Source organism: Ranitomeya variabilis, chromosome 4 (assembly GCF_051348905.1).
Source record: "Ranitomeya variabilis isolate aRanVar5 chromosome 4, aRanVar5.hap1, whole genome shotgun sequence".
NCBI lineage: Eukaryota > Metazoa > Chordata > Amphibia > Anura > Dendrobatidae > Ranitomeya > Ranitomeya variabilis.
The window spans coordinates 568,713,777-568,738,268 of record NC_135235.1 but is presented as its reverse complement, the minus strand read 5'-3'; positions in this window follow the sequence as shown (position 1 = coordinate 568,738,268).

Sequence of the window (24,492 nt, the reverse complement as noted above, 5' to 3'; positions counted from 1 at the left end):
TGCGGTCTAATTCTTTGTGTGTGAAGGGTTCTAAGTGTGTTTTTGGGGTACAGAGAATTTCCTTTTTGGGATATATTTTTTCTCCCTCTTCCATTGAAATGGATCCTGTCAAGGTTCGAGCTATTTGTGATTGGACGCAGCCCTCTTCTCTTAAGAGTCTTCAGAAATTTTTGGGCTTTGCTAACTTTTATCGTCGATTTATTGCTGGTTTTTCGGATATTGCTAAGCCATTGACCGATTTGACTAAGAAGGGTGCTGATGTTGCTGATTGGTCCCCTGACGCTGTGGAGGCCTTTCGGGAGCTTAAGCGCCGTTTTTCCTCTGCCCCTGTGTTGCGTCAGCCTGATGTTGCTCTACCTTTTCAGGTTGAGGTCGACGCTTCTGAGATCGGAGCTGGGGCAGTGTTGTCGCAGAAAAGTTCTGACTGCTCCGTGATGAGGCCTTGTGCCTTCTTTTCCCGTAAATTTTCGCCCGCTGAGCGGAATTATGATGTTGGGAATCGGGAGCTTTTGGCCATGAAGTGGGCTTTTGAGGAGTGGCGCCATTGGCTTGAGGGGGCCAGACATCAGGTGGTGGTATTGACTGACCACAAAAATTTGATTTATCTTGAGACCGCCAGGCGCCTGAATCCTAGACAGGCGCGCTGGTCATTATTTTTCTCTCGGTTTAATTTTGTGGTGTCATACCTACCGGGTTCTAAGAATGTTAAGGCGGATGCCCTTTCTAGGAGTTTTGAGCCTGACTCGCCTGGTAACTCTGAGCCCACAGGTATCCTTAAGGATGGAGTGGTTTTGTCAGCCGTTTCTCCAGACCTGCGGCGGGCCTTGCAGGAGTTTCAGGCGGATAGACCGGATCGTTGCCCACCTGATAAACTGTTTGTTCCTGATGATTGGACCAGTAGAGTCATCTCTGAGGTTCATTCTTCTGCGTTGGCAGGTCATCCTGGCATTTTTGGTACCAGGGATTTGGTGGCAAGGTCCTTCTGGTGGCCTTCCCTGTCACGAGATGTGCGAGGCTTTGTGCAGTCTTGTGACGTTTGTGCTCGGGCCAAGCCTTGTTGTTCTCGGGCTAGTGGATTATTGTTGCCCTTGCCTATTCCTAAGAGGCCTTGGACGCACATCTCGATGGATTTTATTTCAGATCTGCCTGTTTCTCAGAAGATGTCTGTCATCTGGGTGGTGTGTGACCGTTTCTCTAAGATGGTCCATTTGGTTCCTCTGCCCAAGTTGCCTTCTTCTTCCGAGTTGGTTCCTCTGTTTTTTCAGAATGTTGTTCGTTTGCATGGTATTCCTGAGAATATCATTTCTGACAGAGGGACCCAATTCGTGTCTAGATTTTGGCGGGCATTCTGTGCTAGGATGGGCATAGATTTGTCTTTTTCGTCCGCTTTCCATCCTCAGACGAATGGCCAGACCGAGCGGACTAATCAGACCCTGGAGACATATCTGAGGTGTTTTGTGTCTGCTGACCAGGATGATTGGGTTGCTTTTTTGCCATTGGCAGAGTTCGCTCTCAATAATCGGGCCAGCTCTGCCACTTTGGTGTCCCCGTTTTTCTGTAATTCGGGGTTTCATCCTCGATTTTCCTCTGGTCAGGTGGAATCTTCGGATTGTCCTGGAGTGGATGCTGTGGTGGAGAGATTGCATCAGATCTGGGGGCAGGTGGTGGACAATTTGAGGTTGTCCCAGGAGAAGACTCAGCTTTTTGCCAACCGCCACCGTCGTGTTGGTCCTCGGCTTTGTGTTGGGGATTTGGTGTGGTTGTCTTCTCGTTTTGTCCCTATGAGGGTCTCTTCTCCTAAGTTTAAGCCTCGGTTCATCGGCCCGTATAAGATATTGGAGATTCTTAACCCTGTTTCCTTCCGTTTGGACCTCCCTGCATCCTTTTCTATTCATAACGTTTTTCATCGGTCATTATTGCGCAGGTATGAGGTACCGGTTGTGCCTTCCGTTGAGCCTCCTGCTCCGGTGTTGGTTGAGGGTGAGTTGGAGTACGTTGTGGAGAAAATCTTAGACTCTCGTGTTTCCAGACGGAGACTCCAGTATCTGGTCAAGTGGAAGGGATACGGCCAGGAGGATAATTCTTGGGTGAATGCATCTGATGTTCATGCCTCTGATTTGGTTCGTGCCTTTCATAGGGCCCATCCTGATCGCCCTGGTGGTTCTGGTGAGGGTTCGGTGCCCCCTCCTTGAGGGGGGGGTACTGTTGTGAATTTGGATTCTGGGCTCCCCCGGTGGCTACTGGTGGAATTGAACTGGTGTCTTCATCTTCTCTGTTCACCTGTTCCCATCAAGATGTGGGAGTCGCTATATAACCTTGCTACTCTGTTAGTTGCTTGCCGGTCAACAATGTTATCAGAAGCCTCTCTGTGCTTGTTCCTGCTCCTAGACAACTACTAGATAAGTTGGACTCTTGTCCATGTTTGTTTTTGCATTTTTGTTCCAGTTCACAGCTGTAGTTTCGTTACTGTGTCTGGAAAGCTCTTGTGAACAGGAATTGCCACTCTGGTGTTATGAGTTAATGCCAGAGTTTTAAAGTAATTTCTGGATGGTTTTTTGATAGGGTTTTCAGCTGACCATGAAAGTGTCCTTTCTGTCTTCTGCTATGTAGTAAGTGGACCTCAAATTTGCTAAACCTATTTTCATACTACGTTTGTTATTTCATCTTAATTCACCGCCAATACATGTGGGGGGCCTCTGTCTCCTTTCGGGGTATTTCTCTAGAGGTGAGCTAGGACTAATATTTTCCTCTGCTAGCATTATTTAGTCCTCCGGCTGGTGCTGGGCATCTAGAATCAACGTAGGCATGCTACCCGGCCACTGCTAGTTGTGTGTTAGGTTTAGTTCATGGTCAGCTCAGTTCCCATCTTCCAAGAGCTAGTTCCTATATACGCTGATGCTATGTTCTCTTGCCATTGAGAACATGACAGGCACCCCCCCCATTGTCAGATCCTGTAATGTATAAGGCAGCAGCCCCCATAGGCAGATCCTGTAGTGTATTAGGCAGCAGCCCTCCCATAGTCAGATTCTGTAGTGTATTAGGCAGCAGCCCCCCATAGTCAGATCCTGTAGTGTATAAGGCACCCCCCCATTGTCAGATCCTGTAATGTATAAGGCAGCAGCCCCTCATAGTCAGATCCTGTAGTGTATTAGGCAGCAGCCCCCCCACCATAGTCAGATTCTGTAGTGTATTAGGCAGCAGCCCCCCATAGGCAGATCCTGTAGTGTATTAGGCAGCAGCCCCCCCAGAGTGTTCCCCCCCAGCTCGAACAGTGCTCTACCACTTGCAATACTTACCTCTCCCTGCTCCACCACTGTGTAGTCTGTGCTTTTAAATCCTTCAATGGCACTGCCAATACAAATTTGTTGAAATGATAGATGATAGTTAAAATATACAGGGGCCCTGCCCTCCATTTAGACCAGTTAATACTTTGCGCCTACTACCACTGTCTGCTACTCAGCAGAGGAGCCCACCCCTGTACCTAGCTATGCCACCTGTTTATTTATGAACAATTTTTTGGCAGACATTTAGCCCACTTTATTATTTGGGCCTACTAACTTAGTCTGCTACTCATTTTTTTTTATTCTTTATTTTTTACATGAATATAGATCCCAGGGCCTGAAGGAGAGTTTCCTCTCCTTCAGACCCTGGGAACCATCCAGGATACCTTCCGATATTTGTGTCCCATTGACTTGTATTGGTATTGGGTATTGTATCGGAGATATCCGATATTTTTGGGATATCGGCCGATCCAATCCGATACCGATACTTTCAAATATCGGACGGTATCGCTCAACACTATTTATGAACAATTTTTTGGCAGACATTTAGCCCACTTTATTATTTGGGCCTACTAACTGTGTCTGCCACTCATTACAGTTTTCCTCCACTGAACAAAGCAATGCCGCCTGTTTAGTCCTGTTACCACATTTGAACTGCATTTAGCCTACTTTATTATTTGGGCCTACTAACTGTGTCTGCCACTCATTACAGTTTTCCCTCCACTGAACAAAGCAATGCCGCCTATTTAGTCCTGTTACCACATTTGAACTGCATTTAGCCTACTTTATTATTTGGGCCTACTAACTGTGTCTGCCACTCATTACAGTTTTCCTCCACTGAACAAAGGAATGCCTCCTGTTTAGTCCTGTTACTACATTTGAACTGCATTTAGCCTACTTTATTATTTGGGCCTACTAACTGTGTCTGCCACTCATTTCAGTTTTCCTCCACTGAACAAAGCAATGCCGCCTGTGTAGTCCTGTTACCACATTTGAACTGCATTTAGCCTACTTTATTATTTGGGCCTACTAACTGTGTCTGCCACTCATTACAGTTTTCCTCCACTGAACAAAGCAATGCTGCCTGTTTAGTCCTGTTACCACATTTGAACGGCATTTAGCCTACTTTATTATTTGGGCCTACTAACTGTGTCTGCCACTCATTACAGTTTTCCTCCATTGAACAAAGCAATGCCGCCTGTGTAGTCCTGTTACCACATTTGAACTGCATTTAGCCTACTTTATTATTTGGGCCTACTAACTGTGTCTGCCACTCATTACAGTTTTCCTCCACTGAGCAAAGCAATGCCGCCTGTTTAGTCCTGTTACCACATTTGAACTGCATTTAGCCTACTTTATTATTTGGGCCTACTAACTGTGTCTGCCACTCATTACAGTTTTCCTCCACTGAACAAAGAAATGCCGCCTGTTTAGTCCTGTTACCACATTTGAACTGCATTTAGCCTACTTTATTATTTGGGCCTACTAACTGTGTCTGCCACCCATTACAGTTTTCCTCCACTGAACAAAGCAATGCCGTCTGTGTAGTCCTGTTACCAATTTTGAACTGCATTTAGCCTACTTTATTATTTGGGCCTATATCTGTGTTTCCTCCTCATCCTGCCCATTGCCCAGCCACTGCTAGATGAGTCTGCTGGTACATTGACCCAGACCACTACATTCCCCTTGCACTCTACACGGCCAGAATCTGACCCTGCTGAAAGTCAGGTTCCCCTTCCCGCATACTATACCAAATTACACGGGGGCAAAGAGGAAGGTGCAGATGAAAGTGCAGGTTCCTTGATCAGGTGGGGGGGCATATTCATTGGCGACATCACTGGCACAGGGCCCCTCATAGTACGCAAAAGTGTCTCTGCCAGTGGGAGGCGCCACTCGCCGTCAAACACACCACCATACTATAAGGGGCCCTGTGCCAGTGATGTCGCCAATGTGTGGGCCCCCCTGCTTGCTCAGGATCACAGCACTTGCAAAGTTGAAATACTTACCTCTCCCTGCTCCACCGCCGTGACGTATTCCACGTTTCCTGGGCCCACGAAAATCTTGAGCCAGCCCTACCCCCCCACAACTTTAGCCAAATGACCCCCAGTTTTCAATGCCTAACTATTATTATAAAGTAAATTAAGATTGACAAGCTTAAGTAATAAGAATTTATGTTTTTGGCATTAAAATGGGCACTGTAGGTGTTTTCCTGTCCTCCACTCACTGCCGACTTTGATTCGCCATTGACTTGCATTGGGTTTCGTGTTTCAGTCGGCCCCCGACTTTTCGCAATAATCGGCCGATTTCACCCGACCCGACTTTTGACAAAGTCGGGTTTCGCGAAACCCGACTCGATCCGAAAAAAGTAAAAGTCGCTCAACTCTACTCGGCACTGCCATCGGCACTCGGGACTGGAGCGTTCAGCTGCATAGATATATAGACAGCTGCAAGCTCCGGTCCGAGTGCCAGCGACAGTGCCGGGTATTGATGCTAGAGACTGGCACGAGTTTCTCGCACTGCACTCGCAAGTGTGACCCCGGCCTAAGGGTACAGTCAGACAGTCGTATAACGCAGATGACTTTTGCATTGCAATGCTCAAACTGGCCATCGTCTCTCCTGACCGATGCAGGACAGCTGAATAGACAACTGCACGCTAATACAGAAAGTATAGAAGGCAAATGGCGCAAAATTTGTGACTGAAAAACTGAATTTAAAAAATATTTTTATCACCAAATACATTTGAAAGCTAGAGAACCCTTTTATTTCTGTGATTCTGTATCATCTGCACATTTCACAAAGCATGCTCACTACTGCCTCCTATGTTTGTATGAGAAGCTTCTGACTGAGATCTAAGGGTTAGCGTTTCTTTTTATGGAGCGTGACATGCCTGACATGAGAGTATAAAGAGGCTTATAAGGCATTCAATGCTCCTCCTACTTCCTCCTACTTCCAATAGACAATTTGCATATTTCATTTTCCCAGAGGAGCGTTGCATGGCTTATAAGCCTTCTTACACTGGCATGTCACAAGGAGAGACATTACCCCTTTAGATTCCAGAATTTTGCAATGTAACTATTGGTAAGTTTGTTCTCTTACAGAAATAACAAAGTATTTTTGGACTTGCCACAACCTGGCACACATTTCATGACTGACCTTAGGCTTTCAGTAAAAAAATATTCTTACAAAGACCGAAGAGATGGATGACATGTTATTTGTATTGCATTGCCCTTTAAATGACTGTATGGCAGACCAGTACATTTTCTTTTCTGGCCATTTAGAGAAATGCACATCTAGGAAAATGACAGATACACCGGCCCTATCCATACTCATCTCGGTGTCATGCATATTATATTCTATAAATCCCAGAGCCACATAAAACATGTGCTGCTGGCAGAGGATCCTCTGATCTCCCTGCGCTTAGTCATTGTCTACATTAACTCAAACATGAGCGCTCTGTTGGCCGAATCTCAGCTTTCTTCTCCTGCAGAATCAAGCACGGGACGTTAGCCAGGTAATTAACCTTTCTCACTAAATTCTGCCATATCAGTTTCCTTAGAGGTGAGAAAACAAATTGCATCTGAATTTCGCCTGGGCTACAAGTGCCAGAGAAAGGGTAAATGTTACTTATTCCCTGGCACACCGTCTCTCCAGTTGGATAATGAAACAAAGTTTAAAAAAAATCAGAATTAAGGCTATGTTCACACGTTGCATTATTGCAGCTGCAATTCCGCAACTCCTGCCGCGGGTATATCGCATGCGGAATTGGCATGTGTATTCCCGCTAAACACTAGTGTTTTGCAAGCGTAATTAGCTTGCAGAATGCTAGCGTTTTCCAAGCGATCTGTAGCATCGCTTGGAAAACTGATTGACAGGTTGGTCACACTTGTCAAACATAGTGTTTGACAATCGTGACCAACTTTTTACTATTGATGCTGCCTATGTAACATCAATAGTAAAAGATCTAATGTTAAAAATAATAAAAAATAAAAACAATGGTTATTCTCACCTTCCGACGGCCCCCGATTTCCTCAGCGACTGTGACGTCATCCCAGGTCCTTCGCACACAGCATCCTTGGGAACGGAAGCCGCCGTGTGCACCGCTGAGAGGCGGGAGGACTCCGGGGGCCAGCAGAAGGTAAGTATATCACGATTTTCTATTTTAATCCTTTTTTTTAACAATTATATGGTTCCCAGGGTCTGGAGGAGAGTCTCCTCTCCTCCACCCTGGGTACCATCCGCACATGATCAGCTTCCTTCCCGCATGGTGGGCATAGCCCCATGCGGGAAGTAAGCCGATCAATGCATTCCTATGTATGCGGAATCCCCGCGATTCTGCAAATTAAAGAACATGCTGCATTTTTTTCCAGAATGCGTTTCCACGCAGGAAAAAAATGCAGCATGTGCATACCAAATTTGGATTGCATTCTTTTAATAGGATGCTTAACGTGAGCATTTTTTTGCGGTTTTATCACTTTTTTATAATGAAAAAACGCGAATAAATTGCGAAAAATCCAGAACGTATGCACACAGCCTAAATGTAAGCGAGATCTAGTTATAGAGAAATAGAAGCACATAAGCCACCATTGAGACATTCACGAATCACATACGTGCTCAGTACATTATTTCCATAGATAGAGTATGAAAAAAGCATATGCAGCACACCCACTTAATACGGGTGCCCAAATACGAATCCACTCCAAGATATATAGTATAAGAAATTTGGCACTCTAGTGTCACGGGGAGACTAGGTGAGCGAGAGCTAATAACCCAGGCCTCTGCAATTTCCCTCAGACTAGGGAAATCCTGACTGACCCTCTACCTGGAGTTTACACTGATGGTGTGCATGTCCAGGCCTCGAACCTCACCCTGTCTCCTGTTTCAACCCTAGGCTGAAACCTCCGCCCACCACCCAGTGAAGAGGTAATACACCAATACCCACAGTTAGCACAGACAAGGATAAAGTAAAATATACACCACGCCGCAGTCACTCAGGAATACACTATAAATGTGCAGGGCAAAATAAATACAAATATAGGAAGGAGTAAATAAGACAAAGGAAAATACACCACCAGCAACGAATCTCCAACAACCAGCTCTCCACTCCAGACCGAGATAACAACGCACAAGACAGAAGCTATAATCGGCGACGCCCAATGATCAGGAGAACTATTTAAAGGCAATGGGCATGGCCCAGCTTCCAATCCGAGGATCAGGTAAATTAACCCCGAAACAGCTAGATAAAATCTAGCCGACGCCAATGAGCACATAGTGGTCAAAAGCGGAATTACCGCTGTCTGTCGAACGACCTGGTCTGAACAGCGTCCAACATGACATCTAGATAATGATGCAAAATAAATTATTTCATGCAGTAACAACTCTGTTGCAAAAACTTAATAGATAAGCACCCATTAAAGTCTAATGATTAATATTATGATACATAGGAGAAGCTGTCACTTCTTTATTTTTATATGAGAAAATCACTGATGAAATACTGATGGTACAAACTGACCAATCGCTGATAAAACAGACTCAGAACACTGATGAAAAACGGTTTGTGTTTTTATGCAAGAGAAAAATCTCTGGTGACTAGTGATGAGCGAGTGTACTCGTTGCTCGGGTGACCTCCGAGTATTTATGACTGCTCAGAGGTTAAGTTTTCATAGCGGCAGCTGAATGATTTACAGCTAATAGACAGCTTGATTACATGTGAGGATTCCCTAGCAACCAGGCAAACCCCATATGTACTCAACCTGGGTAATAGCTGTAAATCATTCAGCTGGGGCGATGAAAACTTAATCTCCAAACACTAACAAATATTCGGAGGTCACCCCGAGCGTGCTTGGGAAAACCCGAGCAACGAGTACACTCGCTCATCACTACTGGTGACTGAATGAGGCTGAGCTGCAATACATCCCTGAGGCTCCACATCCCTGGAGAAGCAGATCAACCCTTTGACTCACAGAAGAGAAAAGCTGCTGACAGGATTGCTTGGCAACATCTGATTCCAAGTTCCTCGTTCAGATCACATGCATGCTCTGCCAAAGGGCTCTTTCACAAGTTAGTGTTTCCAGTATGTGTGGTGACAATTTAGACACGTACCAGAGGTACTTACATGTGAAGACCCATTCATGTGAATGGGTAAGAGCACATGAAATGCGGTGACCTCAGCACCATGAAAAAAAGTCAGTGAGTTCACCGCAGTTCAAGCTCAGCAACTTCACTGCAGTTCAGCTCAGTGAGTTCACCACAGTCCACCTGTAAACTCACTGACTTTTTATCACGAGGTTGAGGTCACCACAGTTCAGAGCCCGGCTGGGAACCCAGCCTCAGTGACCCTTGGTAACCTCGATGATGTCATCAATAGTCACTGATACTGCGCTTGCAGCAGATAATTCACCAGTTGTTGTCAGCCTGGACGGTCGCATCTTGGCACCATCCAGGTTGAATACTGTTTATCCCAGACATGGATATGGCGTGGGACAGAACGACGGACAGGTGAGGGATATTATTGTTTTTTGTTATATTACAGGATACGAGGTATCCAATGGAATGAGCGTCAGGTGAGTATAAACGTGTTTTTTATTTATCTTTTAAAAATAGTAAAAGTCTTATAAACGACTTTATTCTGGCTGTGTGTTTATTACGATATAACTATAGGATTAGTAATGGATAGGTGTCTTATAGATACCTCTCAATTACTAAACCGTAGGCTATATGTCACCAGACAATACAAAGATGACATTGACCTCACAAATTTTAACCACACTTGCTCCCGCCAAAGGTCAAGTGGGGAGAGCTGGGCAAAGTGACAGAATTGGAGCATCTAATAGATACGCCTTTTCTGGAGTGGCTGCAGGCTGATATTTTTAGGCTGTGGGGGGGCAATATCCACAGCATCTTACCAGCCTGTAAATACCATTCCCCAGCTGCCTGCTTTAGCTTGACTGGATGTGAAAAATGGGTGGGACTCCACAACATTTTTTTAAATCATTTACTTAAATAATTAAATTAATTAATATTTATTAATAAAAAAAATACGGCTTGGAGATCCCTCTAGTCTTGATAACCAGCCTTGCTAAAGCTGACAGCTGAGGGTTTTGCCTGGTTTCAAAAATACAGGGGAACCCCAAGTCATTTTTCTTTCTTATTTATTTATACCACAGGTGGCTGATGAATACTCTGCAGCCTGTTCTCCCTGTTAATAGTTGAATGCAACTCTCAACAATGATGTAAACTGTCTTCAGCAGACGGAACTTGAGAACAGTGCGAAAAGGACCACTGATTTTCAGGCGCCAGTACGTGTGATACTGATGAGACACACGGGCGGAACACGTTTGCCACATGTAAGCCACAAGTATTAAACACACGGACATGGATATCCCCGATACTATTTTTTCCAGTATCGGAAATATCAGCATGTGTGAAAGAGCCCAAAGAGAGAAAGTGCATGTGCATGGAATCGTTTGTCGGAATAGCTAATGCCTGACTGAGACAGCTCATGCATCTGACATTCACAGTCTGAATATGGGCCGCAATGACTGGCTGCAAGGCTCATACCCTAAATTCAACAACATAATATATATTTAAAAGGTTGTTGAATTCAGAATAGGAAACTCTCAACCGGTTCGGAAAACAAGACCTATATTTGGACTGTGAAAGTCAAAAATGCAAACTCGGTCTTTGACTATTTTAACTTGGTAATAGCTTGTTTGGAAATTGTGCTGACATTTTTCAATTTAAGAAATGTCTAAGGCTCAGGTCACACAAACGTATCTTCTCTCATATTAGAAAAACGGTCCAATTATGCTAATCACCCTTTGATCAGTGTTTGATCAGAGGGTGATCTTAGTGAGAAACGATTTTCTCTGATGAGAAGATAGAGAAAAAAAGTCTCCATCTTCTCCAGTCTGACAGTCCACCAAGCGCAGTCTGATTTTTTTCACACACTCATTGACTTACATGGCCAAGTGTGATTGAAATATTGGATGAAAATCATGCATGCTGCATTTTTCTCTACAGTACAGACTCAGTCAGAGGAAAAAATCAGACATGTCCACAGCCCCATAAAATTAAAATTGGCTCTACTGCGCTCCGATGTTTTGTCAGAGCGCAGTTGGATCAAAAATACAGTCATCTGCACGAGTCCTTATAGTCTTCAATTAGTCCTCAATTGTACAGACATAAAGATGTAAAAACACTGAGTAAGGCAGGTAAGTTAATTGGTGGAACGTCTTTGAAGGCGTATGATATGACTCCTTGAGGTAGGAATAATGAAAATCAGTACTGTGAAAGTATAGTTTCATGATGTCTCCCGATGCCTCTGTTTAAAGAATTCCTCCTCCCATCATAGTTATTATCCTCTTAATATTTTGCAATCATCATATTATAAAGCACTGTTTACTTAAAATTGCTCGTTTTTCCTCTCTCCCCATTAAATTCTTCTCTTTTCTCTGCTCTATGCAAAATCAGGAAGTATATTTTCCTTGCAAAAATCATTTCCCTCTTCACCTCCTGACCCAGTTACTCCCTCCTCTCTCCTGCCAGTGACTTATGACTCAGGTAGGGAAAAATCACCTCCTGTTTCTACATATAGGTGAGAAGGATTCAGGTAATCAGATTTTTACTCACATGATGTCAAAGACTTAATGGATTCAGAAATCCATCATGATATCTACTGGATATACAATCATTTATTTACCTGCCCCCTCCCCCCATTCATCCCCCTCACCTCTTATCCACTTCACATTTGTACCTTTCATACACCATCAATTGAACATCCAGAATTCCTCAGTGATTTCTTTCAGCCCATAAGTTGTGCTCCCTTTTACAAAAATGTTCCAAGTGACCACTTATTCTACCTACCCCTGCCCTTTTTTTCGGAATTTGTAGTTCTAATCATTTTTTCTGATTAGTCTTGTTTTTTGGGACATTCTAGTGCAATACTGCCAATATCCCTGATGGGAGCATTCCTTTAATGCATGGTACCCTGTGGCCCCTGCCAGAAAATGATTAGACATGAAGACATTTAATAATTAAGAAATGAATGAAGGATAATTTAAAGGGAGTCTGTCAGCAGGTTTTTGCTACCTCATCTGAGAGCTGCATGATGTAGGCAAAGAGAAGCTGAATCCAAAGATGCATCATTTACAGTGGGTACGGAAAGTATTCAGACTCCTTTAAATTTTTCACTCTTTGTTTAATTGCAGTTACTGTATATACTCGAGTATAAGCCGACCCGAGTATAAGCCGAGACCCCTAGTTTTGCCACAAAAAACTGGGAAAACTTATTGACTTTAGTATAAACCTAGGCTGGGAAATGCAGCAGCTACTGGTACATTTCAAAAATAAAAATAGATACCAATAAAAGTAAAATTGACTGAGACATCAGTAGGTTAAGGGTTTTGGAATATCCATATTGAATCAGGGGCCCCATATAATGCTCCATACAAAATACACCACATATAATGCTCCATACAGTTCATGATGGGCCCCATAAGATTCTCCATACAAAATACGCCCCATATAATGCTCCATAAAGTTCATGAATGGGCCCAATAAAATGCTCCATATTAAAATATGCCCCATATAATGCTGCACAAAAGGTTAATGATGGCCCCTTAAGATGCTCCATAGAATATTATGCCCCACATAATTCTGCACAAAGGTTGATGGCCCCATAAGATGCACCATAGATTATGCCCCATATAATGCTGCACAAAGGTTGATGGCCCCATAAGATGCTCCATAGAATATTATACCCCATATAATGCTGCACAAAGGTTGATGGCCCCATAAGATGCTCTATAGAATATTATGCCCCATATAATGCTGCACAAAGGTTGATGGCCCCTTATAAGATGCTCCATAGATTATGCCCCATATGCTGCTGCACAAAGGTTGATGGCCCCATAAGATGCTCCATGGATTATGCCCCATATGCTGTTGCTGCTATGAAAAAAAAAAATAATGACATATTCACCACTCCCTATGGGAGTGGAGTCGTGTCCATATTCATTACTTTAATGAGCGGTACCAAGTAACCGCTGAACACGGGAAGAGCTGCCGGCACCCGGAGACCATCGCATCGGAGAAGCAGGGACCGCGCCGGGAGAAGGTGAGTATGATGTGACAGCGCAGCTCTCCCCCCTCCGCCGCCCCTCTGGGTTTGACTCAAGTATAAGCCAAGAGGGGCACTTTCAACCTAAAAAAATGGGCTGAAAATTTCGGCTTATACTCGAGTATATGCAGTATTTGGTAAATTCAAAAAAGTTCATTTTTTTCTCAATGTACACTCTGCACCCCATCTTGACTGAAAAAAACAGAAATGTAGAAATTTTTGCAAATTTATTAAAAAAGAAAAACAAATATCACATGGTCATAAGTATTCAGACCCTTTGCTCAGTATTGAATAGAAGCACCCTAGTTAGTACAGCCATGAGTCTTCTTGGGAATAATGCAACAAGTTTTTCACACCTGGATTTGGGGATCATCTGCCATTCATCCTTGCAGATCCTCTCCAGTTCTATCAGGTTGGATGGTGAACGTTGCATGACAGCCTTTTTCAGGTCTCTCCAGAGATGCTCAATTGGGTTTAGGTCAGGGCTCTAGCAGGGCCAGTCAAGAATGGTGACAAAGTTGTTCTGAAGCCACTCCTTTGTTATTTAGCTGTGTGCTTAGGGTCATTGTCTTGTTGGAAGGTGAACCTTTGGCCAAGTCTGAGGTCCAGAGCACTCTGATATCTCTGTACTTGGCCGAATTAATGTTTCCTTCAATGGTAACCAGTTGTGCTGTCCCTGCAGCTGAAAAACACCTCCATAGCATGATGCTGCCACCACGTTTCACTGTTGGGATTGTATTGGGCAGGTGATGAGCACTGCCTGGTTTTCTCCACACATACCGCTTAGAATTATCACCAAAAAGGTCTATCGTCTTTTCATCAGACCGGAGAATCTTATTTCTCATAGTCTGGGAGTCCTTCATGTGTTTTTTAGCAAATGCTATACAGGCTTTCATATGTCTTGCACTGAGGAGAGGCTTCCGTCGGGCCACTCTGCCATAAAGGCCTGACTGGTGGAGGGCTGCAGTGATAGTTGACTTTATGGAACTTTCTCCCATCTCCCTACTGCATCTCTAGAGCTCAGCCGCAGTGATCTTGGGGGTTCTTCTTTACCTCTCTTACCAAGGCTCTTCTCCCATGATTGCTCAGTTTGGCTGGATGGCTAGGTCTAGGAAGACTTCTGGTGGTCCCAAACTTCAGCCATTTAAGAATTATGGAGGCCACTGTGCTCTTAGGAACCTTGAATACTGCAGAAATTTTTTTGTAACCTTGGCCAGATCTGTGCCTTGCCACAATTATGTCTCTGAGCTCCTTGGCCAGTTCCTTTGACCTCATGATTCTCATTTGGTCTGACATGCACTGTGAGCTGTGAGGTCTTATATAGACAGGTGTGTGCCAAAATCAAGTCCTATCAGTTTAATTAAACACAGTTGGACTCCAATGAAGGATTAGAACCATCTCAAGGAGGATCACAAGGAAATTGACAGCATGTGAGTTAAATATGAGTGTCTATACAAAAGGTCTGAATACTTATGACCATGTGATATTTCAGTTTTTATTTTTTAACAAATATGCAAAAATGTCTACATTTCTGATTTTTTTTTTCAGTCAAGAAGGGGTGCAGAGTGTACATTAATGAGAAAAAAAATTAACATTTTAAATTTACTAAATGGCTGCAATGAAGCAAAGAGTGAAAAATTTAAGGGGTCTGAATACTTTCCATACCCACTGTAGTTTACTAAGTGCCGCTGTTCTGACACAATCAGAGCTTTTAGATTCTGGGTATGTGCACACGTCAGGATTTCTTGCAGAAATTTCCTGATGAAAACCGGAAATTTTCTGCAAGAAATCCGCATATTTTTTTTTGCGTTTTTTTCCCGTTTTTTTCGCGTTTTTTTTAGAATTTTGCAAGCGTAATTAGCTTGCAGAATGCTAAAGTTTTCCAAGCGATCTGTAGCATCGCTTGGAAAACTGACTGACAGGTTGGTCACACTTGCCAAACATAGTGTTTGACAAGTGTGACCAACTTTTTACTATAGATGCTGCCTATGCAGCATCAATAGTAAAAGATAGAATGTTTAAAAATAATAAAAAAAATAAAAAAAATGGTTATACTCACCTGCAGACAGCCGATCTCCTCAGCAGCGTCCGTTCCTATAGATGGTGTGTGTGTGCAGGACCTTCGATGACGTCGCGGTCATGTGAGCGGTCACATGAGCGGTCACGCGACCAATCACAAGACCGCGACGTCATCCCAGGTCCTTCACACACACCATCTATAGGAACGGAAGCGGCAGCATGCACCGCTGACAGGCGGGAGGACTCCGGGGCCATCGAAGGCGAGTATATCACTATTTTTTATTTTAATTCTTTTTTTTTTACCAATTATATGGTGCCCAGTCCGTGGAGGAGAGTCTCCTCTCCTCCACCCTGGGTACCAAGCGCACATAATCTGCTTACTTCCCGCATGGTGGGCACAGCCCCGTGCGGAAAGTAAGTAGATTAATGCATTCCTAGGTGTGCGGAATCCCTGCAATTCCGCAAATTTAATGAACATGTTGCTTTTTTTCCACAATGCGATTTTTTCGTGGAAAAAAATGCAACATTTGCACAAGAAATGCGGAATACACTGTAAATATAATAGGAGGCATATGTAAGCGTTTTTTCCGCGTTTTTATCACGTTTTTATAGCGAAAAAACGCGAAAAAAATGCGAAAAATACTGAACGTGTGCACATGGCCTTAGAATGAAGCAGAGCTGAGAAAACTGCCCCCACCCACACCAGTCTCTCCATATACAATGTCCACAGACAGTGAGATGCCTATCAAAGGTGGGGGCATGTTGGACCAGGAGGCATGGCTGTTCTAGTCCAGCAAAGATAAGTTCCTGGTGCTAAAACAATCACTGTAAGCAAATAATGGCACAGAGCTTGATCAAATTCTGTGTTTTAACCTCTACAGCATGCTGTCTTTAGCTTATATAGCAAAACCTACTATGCTGAAAGTCATGGTTCAGTAAAAGGATGCATTATGCTGGACCCTTTATGAGAACCTTTGATATATTTTCACAGTGTCCTCGTGTTCATAATGAATTTCTCAATATGCCTTCTTCACCATTCTCATTCTATTAGCCATTAATCACATTTAATATTCACTGTCTCTATGCAGATAAATCTTTTAAAATGTGACTGGGCCTGAAATACAAACCGTATATGGGTTGGGAAAACATTACTGTGACATTATGCCAGACCACAAGGTCATAGACCAAAAAGTGGTCAATACATGGCCATTACAGGGAAGAGGATTGGACACAAGTCACAAGAGAATTGGATACAGTTTTGTGCCTGTGCAGTTCATGGCTTTTCTGCTGTTGAGTAATTACAACTCCAGTCATACTATGAAAACCAAAGCGTACAATAAATTTAATGGGGTTGAATGAATAATAAGACAACTAAATTTCATGTGTGATTTGGATATATGGGGCATCCACTTCGTATAGAGGTAAGATGGTTTAAAAATCATCACATACGCAGGTTCTTTACTGTAAAAGTGGTGAGATTATGGAACTCTCTTCTACATTATATTACAATCATGGATTTACTAAAAAAAGTACAAGGAGGGCCTAGATGCATTTTTTAATTAATATAATATTATAAGTTATGGGTACTAGATTCTGTGAAGGAACATTGATCCACCAAACTAGTCTGATTGCTGTATGTGGGGTCGGGAAGGATTTTCTCCTCTGATATGGGGTAATTAGCATCTGCCTCATGGGGTTTTTTCCTTCCTGTGGATCAACATGTTAGGTTATAGGTTGAACTCTATGGACTTTTGTATTCTTTCAACCTTAGAAGTATGAAAATACATACATCGTAGTATATACATTGGAGGCACACATCAGAGAGTATTCCATATGTGTACAGTCGATTTATAAGTATAGTGTTTAGCCCCTTCCTGACATGTGATGTACTCAAATCATTTGTCTGATTCCTGTTTTCGATACACACAAGGAAGAAAGCGAAAATGAGTAGTCCACATGGAGCCATCCCAGTCTCAGACGTAGTCAATAGATGAGGACGAAAAAGGGGAAATCTCCAGAGACAATATATCCAAATGAATATTGCTATGGTTAAAAAATAAAGCTTTTATTGCATCCAATATTAAAAGTTCAATGAGCTGGCCACACTGGAAATAACAATAATGGAAACCAACATGTTTCAGTAATGAGCCTTAATCATGGTGTAAAAAAAAAAAGAGAAGAAAACGAGTAGAAAACATTGTACAGCGTGAGATAGCGCTCACTGAAGGTGTTGAGAGACACTCACTTGGCAACGAGATTAAGGCGCACAGGAACAATTTTCCACGTAAACAGTCCATCCGGTTTATTTAGACACAGCATAAACCGAATAAAGTACAGTCCATTCCGGTACATCAACGAAACATGTTATGTGTTGTGAATTCTGCTTTTGGGCTCCCTCCGGTAGTTGTAGGTGGTAATGCAGTTGCCCCTGAGTTGCAGTCCTGGTCAGGTGTATCTGCTGATTGCAGTTCTGACTGGGGTATTTAGGCGTGCAGTATTCATTAGTCCTTGCCAGTTGTCAATTGTTGTTGGGAGGTGTAGGACCTCTGCCTGGTTCCTCCTGCCTTTCTGCCAAATCTGCAAAGATAAGTGTCTGGTTTTTTTTTCCTGTGGCACACATGTTGTGTGCTTCACAATTCAGTGCTATTCTTTGTGTTTTCTTGTCCAGTTTAGATTGTGTCAGTATTTTCTCAGTCTTGTTGGATTCTCTGGAGTGGCAGATATACCATGTCTTTAGTTAGATTGTGGAATGTTTGTATTATCTGCTGTGGATATTTTTGGAAGGGTTTTAATACTGACCGCCTAGTAATCTGTCCTATCCTTTCCTATTTAGCTAGAGTGGCCTCTTTTGCTAAATCCTGTTTTCTACCTGCGTGTGTCTATTCTTCTCCTACTCACAGTCATTATTCGTGTGGGGCTGCCTATCCTTTGGGGGTCTGCTCTGAGGCAAGGTAGCATTCCTATTTCCATCTATAGGGGTATTTAGTCCTCCGGCTGTGTTGAGGTGTCTAGGGTATGTTAGGCACACCCCACGGCTACTTCTAGTTGCGGTGTTAGTTCAGGATTTGCGGTCAGTACAGGTTCCACCGACTCCAGAGAAAGTTTCATGCGGCTCCAAGGTCACCAGATCATAACAGTTATGACCACCAGTCTGTTTCAATAGCAGATACACCTGTCTGCCTTTCCTACAACCCCCTTGTTTGAGGTTATCTTCCAGGAGCTCAACTTCACATGCTGACTTCTAGTCAGACCTGACTTCCAGGGAAGCTGCCTGACTGGGATCATTGACCATACTATAACTTGCTCGTCAAGCTCAGACCTGTGAGTTCCAGACCCTCAGAAGGATGGTGGTTTTCCTCAAATCAGATGGCTATCACGGTCTCTGCAGGCACATGACCTCCTCCAAGAGCTTCCCAGGAAAACTTCTTCTCTTCCAGGACCTTCCAACACAAAGACCATGTGACCAAACAACAGTCTCATTATATCTCATGAGACACACCCATTGATGGAAGGTAGGTGGTTAGCCAGACCCACCCAACTCTTCGGCTAACCTGCAAGCCTGGCCCCTATAAATTAAACTAGGGTGGTGGAACTACAGGTCCCAGATAAACATTCCAGGCTTACAGCACAGAGGACCGCCGCCTCTGCATCACATACCACCCATTCACAATAACGCCGGTCACTGTCTCACAACGGGATAAGAAAATCATGTTTACATTCATTCAGAAACAGCACCATGCCTGTCCACAGCTTGCTCCTAGTATTGTAGTGTAATATTACCCACTTCAATGTGTTTGCCCTGCAATACCAGATAACCTATGGAAAGCCATTTTTGAAAGAAAGGAGTCCCCTTTATGTTACTGTTACCATTTTTAGGTTTAATGCTCCTTTGGACTAACATTCGATATGTGACCTATCAATATAACCATTTGGCTGCTGTTGACTGATCTTGCAGCTTATGTAGTTTTATGAACACATCCTTACTTGTCTTGAAATCATAGCTTCAGGTTTAAGGCTATGGTAAAGAGTATGTGCCTGTAAGGGCTGATGACACCTATCAATAGAAGCATCTAGTCTTCTCTAGTGTAAAAAGCAACATATCTATACCACCAAAGAGTATATATACAATGGAGCTTATGGTAAAGAATGGAAAAAAAGTTTTTTAGAACTTCCCATTGGGTAACTTGTAGTTCCATGATGACTCTAATGTGAAATCAGTGCCAGGGCCCCCATTTACCACATACCATTTATTAATACCATTGTCATCTTATGTACTAGAAACCTCTGCACCTACTATATCTATGTCCCTAATTATGTGGGCAAGGGTTTTGCGTTGTGCTAGTAGTAAAGTCTGTATTGATTCTTGTTAATATTTATGGGCCATCAGAGTAGGCAGGAGCTTGTAATTCCACAACAGCTGGAATCAACCAAGAAATCACCAAAGACTGCAAAAATGTTTTAAAGTTTTAAACACCTTCAACAAATATAACAGCTTAACGGCTCCCAAGAGATTTGTGAACCACAGAGCAAAAAATGCCAGCTCAGTGCAAGCAAACTAGATAACGCACTGGTAAGAAAGTCGCTACGCTATGATAACCCTTCAGTCTCTGAATTCTCAGCACCAACACAATGCAGAATCCAGAACCTGTATAAAAAAAGTCCTGGAGTCCATCATTAACAGCATATACTAGGCTATCGTATATTGGGGATTACTACATTATCATAGAAAAGTACCAGTGTTTATTACTTTATCAAAGCAGACAACCAATCTATCTGCTCCTTTGGGTGAAGTTCACACATTGCTAATGGAGGCTGTTGAGAATATCACTCCTTGTTGAATCCATTTACCAAGAATGTATACACCTCCAGGACCGCTGCTCCAGTGCCCCCCGTGATAACACTTCCTGTGTTGCTTTTTGGCAGTTCATTTTGTATCATAAAAAAATCCCAAACTTTATATTTACATCGCAATAAAGCCTCATTCACACATCGGCATTTTTGATCAGCATTTCATCAGTATCTGTATACCAAAACCATGAGGGTCTCCAAATCACAAAAAAGGTGTCAATTTCAATGATAAGTTTTCTCTGTAATTTCCGCTCCTGGCTTTAGCATACATGTAAGGGGCTGGACCAGGGCCAAACACTCTGGTACATCAGTGCCCTGGTCTCCAAATACATGAAAACATTGTCCATTACTTTGTGTACCTGTGGCTCCATTCTCCGCTCCGTCAGGGTCACCTCTGTTTTGCTGCGGGTTTCCATCAGTCGGTGTAATAAAGATTGAGACACAGTCCTTTTTGACTTTCAAATCAACAACTTTACTGTAAGCTTTACGCAGCAAATCCAGACTCTTCACAGCAATTACAACAGGATCAGCATTACACATTTCCACTTCTCTCCCTGCACCTTTCTTCCTTTCACTTAACGTATATCAGGATTGGACCATGCTGCATGGGTCTTCAGTGTCCTCCCAATTCAGCTCTGCCATGGTTAGGCCTTCCTTAGTCTGTTTTGCCCCAGAGAGAGTTTCCATTTTCAAAGTTAGTTGCCACCTGGCGAGTGACCTGCCCTTCAGTATTGTGCTCTGTGATGTCCCAGCGCTGTCCTGCTCCAAGCTCACTGCTTCTGGGATCTGCCCCAGCCACCGCTTCACCCCGGTACTGGGGGCATCTGTCCACACTATAAGCTGCCACATTCTAGGGCTACCTGTGCCTGCGTACTGTCTTCTTTCCTCCTGCTATGCTGGCCCCCGCTATTCTGGTCTGATGCTGTGGATGGCTAGGCTCTCTCCTCTTGGTCAAACAATGTTGCATGGTAGTTGCTATTATCCTGGGCACTTAAGCCCATGTGGACTGTCTGGGTGCTCGTGCCCTTCTCCCTAGAGTAAGGAATTGCTCCTTAACTAGTAATATGTACACTGATACACAACCATGCTAACCTAGGTGTACCAAAATGCCCCCATCTAGTGGCCAAACTTTAGTACTATTATGTCCCTATATAACAGGCATGTCAAATAGCAATATATATACATTTAGCAGATTAGCAATATAACACTATATCTACCGTATTTTTCGGACTATAAGATGCACCGGACCATAAGTTGCACCCCAAATTTGGGGTGAAAATTGCAGAAAAAAAGTTTTTTTATAAGATGGGGGTCCGTCTTATTGTCCGAATTTACAGTATCTTACCTGAGGGCTGGCGGTGGCAGAGCAGGGTCACAGGAGGCATGGTGTCGGCAGAGGTGGGGTGATAAGGTACGGCGTGCACCTGAGCAGGGTCCCTTCCTGCTTTGGTGGGCGACGCCACGGCCTGGTGTCCATGGGAGGGTTGCAGCAGTGGTTACCGGCAGAGGTGCTGGGATGAGGAGGCGCAGTGAGAGGTATGGCGTGAGAGGGCTCCCTTTCCCCGGTGAGGTGATGCAGCAGCCCGGTAAGCAGCAGAGCCAGGTGAATCCTGTTGTTATCGGTGGTGGCAGCCATCTTCCTGAGGCCGCGCGTGCGCAGATGAAGCGCTCTGCTTCATGGGGCTTCAGGAAAATAGCCGTGGAAGGCCGAACGTGCACAGATGGAGATCGCGGCGGCCATTTTCCTGAAGCCAAGATCTAAATCTGCAAACTCGGCTTCAGGAAAATGGCCACCGCGATCTCCATCTGCGCACGCGCGGCCTTCCCGTGGCCATTTTCCTGAAGCCCCGGGAAGCAGAGCGCTCCATCTGCGCACACGCGGCCTCAGGAAGATGGCCGCCACCACCGATAACAACAGGATTCACCCGGCTCTGCTGCTTACCGGGCTGCTGCATCACCTCACCGGTGAAAGGGACCCCGCACCTCTGCCGCCACACCTCTGCCGCCACACTTCTGCCGTCGCACCTCTGCCACCGCACCTCTGCCGCCACGGTAAGCCTGCATTGCGACTGTTAGACGCACCCCCCATTTTCCCCCCTTTTTTGGGGGTGAAAAAGTGCATCTTGTAGTCCGAAAAATACGGTATATATATCGTGAACAAGACATGGTAATACTCCTGTTCATGTAGCACTACCATTATATAAGAGGTGGTAATACACTTAACCGTGTAGCAATATCATTACATGTTAACCTATACACAAGCACTGAAAACATGTTTTACCATACACTCTACACACAAACACTGATGAAAAATACTGACTAATACTGACGTGTGATTATGGCCTTACTGATGTTACAACAAGCAAAGTGAATAATTTTGGATATGGGGAACTAGAAAAAGTCCCTATGATAACACAGGATTTTCATGGGGAAAAAGACTAGAAATATTTGGAGTTACACATAGGCTGTATGTTAAGTGTATAAAGTGCCCAAACGGGTAGTCGTGGGCGAGCTGTGGCTCCCACTCACTCTGTCACTCTACAGACAACACTTGTCCCCATCCCAGTGTGCCGCTATGTGTGGGGTGCATCACACTTATGTTGGGCCTACAGGCTTCCATTGGCTTCCATTGGCTCCAGGCTTTCCTCTTCTGAAACCTCAGTAGCAATCAATTAAGGGGATCCAAGAATTGTAAACATAGTCCAGCTTTTAATTAATGAATGGCAGACTTTACAGGCAGGCATACAGGATAAGGCTCAATGGATTGTCATGTTTCCCACAGGTACCGGACACAATTTTCATGGTAGTTCTTGGTATGGGTGGGGTGTCCCTCTTGCTATCTTCTCTAGCGCTAGGAATTCTTCTCCACCACTAGTAGTGCACTCGGATTGCAATACCTTTCACCCCATGTAGTCTGAGTCCATCTTTTCCTGTAGCCTAACAGGCTGAATGTGTCCAAAGACCCCGATGTCCATCTCGAGGTACCCTAGGCTGGTAGACAGAATCACATGGAAGGGTATTCTTGGCAATCTAGTGCCCCAAGTATTAGGCCCACGTTGTCCCTAGCAGCCCAATGCGTGAGACTGCCTCAACTGTCTGAAACTTCCTGAACCTGAAACTAACACTCAGTTCCCGCTATCAAACTGGGCTGGCCATTACAGTTAACCCTGCCTATGCTAGATTGCAGCCCCAGTGAGTATGACCCTCTAATAACATGCATGCATATAAAGCACATTTAACCCTTTAAATTGTCAAGGAGCAGACCATCAGCTCCACCACTCCTACAATTGTCTTGGCAAAGCGCACAGTTCCTCTGCTGTCACGGGGTTGCTGCAACAGAGAGGAGCCAGAAGAACGCGCCATCTGAATTCCCTTACTCCTGCACTGAATAGAAGCACTTCACCTTCATATGAAACAGTGCAGGTTTCTTCTAGCAATTCAAGGGTTTATCTACTCTGTTGAGAACTCCATTACCTGGAAGCTCTCTGCTATTCAGTTTTTGACACTCTCCTCTCCTATTTAAACTGTACTCTGGAAAGTACACATTGCCGGAGGTAGCTACATTGCTGCATGGTTCAGGAGTTGGTGGTGTGTTGTTTGAGAAAGCTTTTGATGAATTTGTCTAAGACTTTTGCTAGGTTCTGGTTTTGTGCAAAACCTCGCTTTTTTCTATTTTGGTTTTTCCCATCCTTCACTCCTCAGTGTCTCCCTCTGTTGTTTGTGAGTGCATTTTTTGTATTATTGATATTTTCCTCTATCCCTGTTCGTATTACCTTGTTAACCCCTTTCTGACATTGGACGTACTATCCCATCGAGGTGGAGTGGGCCCGTATGACCACCGACGGGATAGTACGTCCAGCGCGATCGGCGGCGCTCACGGGGGGAGCGCGGCCGATCACGGCCGGGTGTCAGCTGACTATCGCAGCTGACATCCGGCACTATGTGCCAGGAGCGGTCACGGACCGCCCCCGGCACATTAACCCCCGGCACACCACGATCAAACATGATCGCAGTGTACTGGCGGTACAGGGAAGCATCGCGCAGGGAGGGGGCTCCCTGCATGCTTCCCTGAGACCCCCGGAGCAACGCGATGTGATCGCGTTGCTGCGAGGGTCTCTTACGTCCTCCTCGATGCAGGTGCCTGGATCCAAGATGGCCATGGCATCCGGGTCCTGCAGGGAGGGAGGTGGCTTACCAAGTGCCTGCTCAGAGCAGGCCCTTGGTAAG